Source organism: Myotis davidii, unplaced genomic scaffold (assembly GCF_000327345.1).
Source record: "Myotis davidii unplaced genomic scaffold, ASM32734v1 scaffold685, whole genome shotgun sequence".
In the NCBI taxonomy this organism is placed as follows: Eukaryota; Metazoa; Chordata; class Mammalia; order Chiroptera; family Vespertilionidae; genus Myotis; species Myotis davidii.
In genome coordinates this window covers 877,965-883,821 of record NW_006295823.1, presented here as the reverse complement: position 1 = coordinate 883,821, position 5,857 = coordinate 877,965, and positions in this window count along the sequence as shown.

Here is a 5,857-nt window from a genome sequence, read left to right as displayed (position 1 = left end):
GAAAGAGATAAGAGCTCCTGGCAGATAATGGCCGGGCAATGATTAACCCGGGAGCCGAGCGGTGCTATGCGGGACCCCGAGGGGAGGCCCAGGAGACCCCCGTGGGTAAAACTCCCCCCACCCACCGGCTTCAACCCGCTCACTCAGCGAGGATTCTGATGCTGGCCCTGGATGGCAGCACCTCTGTGCGTGGGGGTGGCGGGGGAGGCGTGGGGGGAGCTCTCTGACCCCGGCAGATGCACTGCGGACGATAACGCCGCAGATATGCATGCCTGCGGTGAGACCTGGAGATATGATTGACACTTGGGCGCTGGGAGGCGGCCCGGGGTTGCAGGTGTCAGTCCTGAGCGTAGTGCCTTCTTTAAGCCCAGTTTCCTCAGGCCCACAGAGCCCAGGGGTGGACCTGAACTTGTTCCTCTCCTGCTCAGGGGAGGGAAAGGCCCACCGAGCGCTTTGCCCCTGGTCGAGGGACCCTTCTCCGCGAGGTTCATGCTGGATGAGCGACTCAGGCTCCGTAATGGCCAAGCGAGGCCGGCTTCTGTCCACGGGGCTCCTGTTCCGAGGGGAGCTGTGTGCCTAGCACGGGAGCCCAGGCTCTTACGGCTTCTCATCCCGCGACACAAATGTCAAGGTTGTTTAAAAATGGGTCTCCCTGGCCCGGCGGGCGTGGCTCAGGGGCTGAGCGCTGACCTAGGAACCAGGAGGTCAGGGTTTGATTCCCGAGCAGGGCACAGGCCCGGGTGGTGGACTCGATCCTTGACTTCCATGCCCTTGACCGGAATCGAACCCGGGACCCTTCAGTCCACAGGCCGATGCTCTATCCACTGAGCCAAACCGGTTAGGGCCAGTGTTTTTTTGTTTTGGTTTTGTTTTCTAATTTTTAGAAATAAATGAGAAAATAGAGAGAGAGTGTGCCCCGTGTTCCGACTGGAAGTGTTTACTACGTACATAGACGCCACTGAAAGCCCGCGTGGCCGTGCGCCGTGGGTCCGAGGGACACCCCCCCTCGCAGGATTTTGAAGACACCCCGAGTCTCCTTTCCTATATTTTGTCTCCGTCACCAATACCGCCTGGCTCCCCACGGCAGGTCTCGGATGAGACAGCGGTTCGCACCGACCCTCCTCCTCTTTGTAGATGAGTGAACAACGACCGCATGTCCTGCTTTGTTCCGATGACGCGGGGTTATGGTACAGAACGTGCCAAAGCCACCCAGGGCTGACGGGGAGCATCGCGGGGTGCTGGTCACCCCCCACCCCAGCCCCCTGCCCCCCAGAACCTGTGAGGAACGTGAGCGGCTGCGGGTCCCTCGCTCGCTAGCCCATTAATGAGTGACTCCGGCCTTTTGAAGCTTATCTGTCCGGCTCCTGGATGTAGATGCCCGGCGCTTGTGAGAAATGAACATATTTTTGTGAAAGGGGCTGAGGGCGTCCACGTGACTCAGGGAACAGGTGCTCGGAACCCAGCGGGCGGGCGGCCGGCAGTGAGGAATGCGCGTTCCCTCTGAGCTGGGGAGAGACACACACACAACAGCCCGGGCTCCCCTTCGAGTCATCGGTTTCCTCCATCAAGACGGTCTGACCGCGGCCTCGGGGCGAAGGTGGGCCGCTTCCAGGCCCCCCGCCTTCTGTTTTAAACACCGCCATGAAAAACAGGACACATGTGCACACACACACACACATACACGCACATGCACACATGTACACGCACGCACATGTGCACACTCACACGCACGCACACACAACGAGAACAACTCTACCGAAGAGGCCAGAGCAGTGGTTATCGACCCTGGGGGCCAGCTAGAATCATCTGGGGGGAATCTGAAACGACACACACACCTCATCATCCTGCACTTTGCTTTATCGTGAGAAATAAACCCTTAGAATAAAAGCCTAAGGGACCATTAAGGTGGAAGGAGCAGAACAACCAGTCGCTATGACACACACTGACCACCGGGGGGCAGACGCTCAATGCAGGAGCTGCCCCCTGGCGGTCAGTGCGCTCCCACAGGGCGCAGGCCGGGCTGAGGGACTCCCCACCCCCAGTGCTCGAATTTCATGCACCAGGCCTCTAGTACCGTGGTCGGCAAACCGCGGCTCGGGAGCCACATGCGGCTCTTCGGCCCCTTGAGTGTGGCTCTTCCACAAAATACCACGTGCGGGCGCGCACGTACAGTGCGAAGTTGACTTAACACTTTAAGTCAAGTTGATGAAGTTAATTTTAGGGGACGCTGTGGAGTGAAAGAAGATGTAGCGTCGAGGATGGAGAAAGGTGTGTGGAGATGGGTTGGACATACAGAGAGGATGACCGGAAGGAGAAAGACGAAACAAGTCTACAAGACGAGTGTGGACGGGAGGGTTGGAAGGGGCCGACCTCAGCGAACGTACCTCCGTCAGACTGAGGACGCTTTTAGCGAAGGCCAGCTTAGGAGTCCCCTCATTACGTCAATAACAAGGTACCTACCTGTAGCGTTTAAGTTTAAAAAATGTGGCTCTCAAAAGAGATTTCAGTCGTCGTCCTGTTGCTATCTGGCCCTGTGGACTGGTGAGTTTGCCGACCACTGCCCCCGGCGTAGCCGCTGCCACCGCAGAACGCGTCTACGGCGACCTCCACCTACGGGGACCCGTGTGGGCACGGCTGCGGCAGTCTTCGCTAGCTGGCTTCAGAAGGGACTCGTCAATGATTGACAGGTTAGCCAGTGACTCCAAGTCATCCCTGCCACCCCCCCCCCCCACAGGCCTTTGGCAGCGTCGCCTGGGCCCGCGGGGCGCGAGGATGCTAAAGTTCAGTTAATGAGTGACAGTCGCTGTCAACTTCCTGAAGACGCGCGTCCACGCCCCCGTGGCGGTCTGGTGACCCCGGGTTTTCTCTGGTGGGCACGGCGCCTGGGCGTGCACCAGAGCGGCCCCCCGAGTAGGCGCAGCATTGGGGTGGGTGAAGAACAGGCGCCCGATGACTCACCGTGGAGCGGGCTGATTGCACGGGGTCCTGGGCAGTTTGCAGAAAACGTATAAAGACGGAGCCAATCGCTTCCTGCCAACCAACCCATCGCTTCCCGGGGCATCCTCACGTGAACCCTCACCTAACGGGCGTTGGTCAGTGAGTGGACGCAGGGCCCGGGCTCGTTGGCACTTTAATCAAAGCGAAATCAGCCCTGGCCGGTGTGGTTCGGTGGATAGAGCGTCGGCCTGCGGACTGAAGGGTCCTGGGTTCGATTCCTGGTCAAGGGCACAGGCCGGGGTTGCAGGCTCGATCCCCAGTAGGGGGCGTGCAGGAGGCAGCCGATCCATGATTCTCTCTCATCATGGATGTTTCTCTCTCTCTCTCCCTCTCCCTTCCTCTCTGAACTCAATAAAAATATATTTTAAAAAAACCACCACAAAATAAAATCAGTTTCCTTAACAACGCCCCCCCCCCCAACCCCCGAAGTAGGTAAGGTGTTGGAATGGCGCGTTCGGGCGAGGCGTGATGAGCCAAACTTCCGTCTCTTTCTCTGGAATCCCTGTGAGAACGGGGCCACCTGGCCGGGGAGATAAGTCGCTCTGACACCGGGCTGGCCGGGTGGCGGTGACTCACCGTTTGCCGCTCTAATCATTAAACAGCCTCGGTCGATGTTTTGGCGATGCCAATGGCCAGGTGCCAGCTCCTCCACCTTCCACCTGCGTGGGGTCCTTTTATTTTCATCGAAGGCCTTATGCTTTGTTTGTTTTGTACATCCTCACCCGAGGATATGTGTTCCCATTGGTTTTTAGAGAGCGTGGAAGGGAGGGGGCGAGACGAGAGAGAGAGTGAGAGAGAGAGAGAGGCATCGATGTGAGAGAGACACATCGCCTGGTTGCCCTCCGCAGCTGAGCGTGCGAGAGTGAAGAGGGGACTCCCGGATGTGACCACGGTGATTGCCCCAGAGGGAGCCCGTCCTGGGCAGTTGAGACTGGGAATCTGTGCTTCAGTGTCTCCACTTTTTTTATTTATTTTTAAAATATATTTTTTATAGATTTCAGAGAGGAAAGGAGAGAGAGAACCATCAAGGATGAGAGAGAATCATGGACCGGCCGCCTCCTGCACGCCCCCTGCTGGGAATCGAGCCCACAACCCAGGCACGTGCCCTTGACCGGAATCGAACCCGGGACCCTTCAGTCCGCAGGCGGATGCTCTATCCACTGAGCCACACCGGCCAGGGCTCGGCGTCTCCAGCTTTAACTCGGGGCAGGGTTTGGGGCTCAGGGCCCCGCGAGCGCTGTCGGCCAGCTTTCCTTTTTCTTTTAAAATCAATCAGACGCATTGTTTGCTCCTCCGGGCCTGACAGACGTGTTGTAATACGGCCCCGAGCGGCGCCCGCCTCTCTATGTACCTTCTGTCTAAAGGCCCGTTTGAGCCGTGACCCGCATTCATGGGACCATAAACACCGGGTTTAACCATTAACTCTCGCGCCACCTTGAAACGGATGCTTTCATAAGGCGAGGGTGACAGGGGCTCCCACTGGGTGCTGGGAGGGGGCAGAGAGAGAAGGCTTCGGGCGGACGGAGGGTGTGAAGGGGCTGAGAGTTGGTGGCCGGGACGCCCCGGGTTGGACCCAGCGGAGAACGCGCCTTGACCCGGCCACGTCAGAGAACAGTTTCACTGACATCCCACTGTGCCTGCAGAACATGGGCTCCGTAAGGCCGGCCTGGCTGCGAATAACTTTAAATTGTGGCGATGTCTTGTGTCCATTGGATCACTATTGGATACAATGTATCGTGTCCATTGGATCACAATTGGATACAATGTATCGTGTCCATTGAATCACAATTGGATACAATGTCTTGTGTCCATTGGATCATAACTGGATACAATGTATTGTATCATTGGATCACAATTGGATACAATGTATCAGGTCCAGTGAATCTCAATTGGATACAATGTCTCGTGTCCATTGAAACACAATTGGATACAATGTCTTGTGTCCATTGAATCACAATTGGATACAATGTCTCGTGTCCATTGAAACACAATTGGATACAACGTACCGTGTCCATTGAATCGCGATTGGATACGATGTCTTGTGTCCATTGGATCACAATTGGATACAATGTCTCGTGTCCATTGAAACACAATTGGATACAATGTATTGTGTCCATTGATTCATGATTGGATACAATGTCTTGTGTCCATTGAATTGCCATTGGATACAGTGTCTTGTATCCAATCTGTGCTAATACTTAGGGTCCATTAAGGCGCCATTTGATGTTAGGTAGCTATTTTCACCGCCGCCTTCGTGGTGGGCCTTGGGGAAGTTTCAGACTGAAACAAGACACATTGTGCTTTTTTAAAAAAAATAGATATTTTGATGGATGTCAGAGAGGAAGGGAGAGGGAGAGAGAGAGAGAAACATCCATGATGAGAGAGAATCATGGACCGGCTGCCTCTTGCATGCCCCCCACTGGGGATCGAGCCTGCAACCTGGGCCTGTGCCCTTGACCGGGAATCGAACCCTGACCTCCCTCCTGTTTGATAGACCGACGCTCAACCACTGAGCCACGCCGGCTGGGCAGCCCCTGCTTTTCGACGAAGCGTCTTACCTCCCCTTTTCCGTCGGTTATCTAGTTATCCCACCAGCCTTTAAAAAACAGATTTCCCTTTTCCTTGGGTTAACTTGTTTTTCTCACACCCCCTTCCCAGACTGTTCCAATCAGCAATGAGCTGTGATCGGGCCGTTTCGCGAGGTCACGGGGTGGGGGGCGGGGGGGCGGCGAGTGAGGCTAGGAAATGTGCCCCCCCTCCGGAGAGCCCTGCGTTTACAAGGAAACCTGCCCACCACGCTCAGTGTCGCAGGCCATTGGGGGGCGGGAGGGGGGCGCCCACACAGAGCTGGTCCTTACTG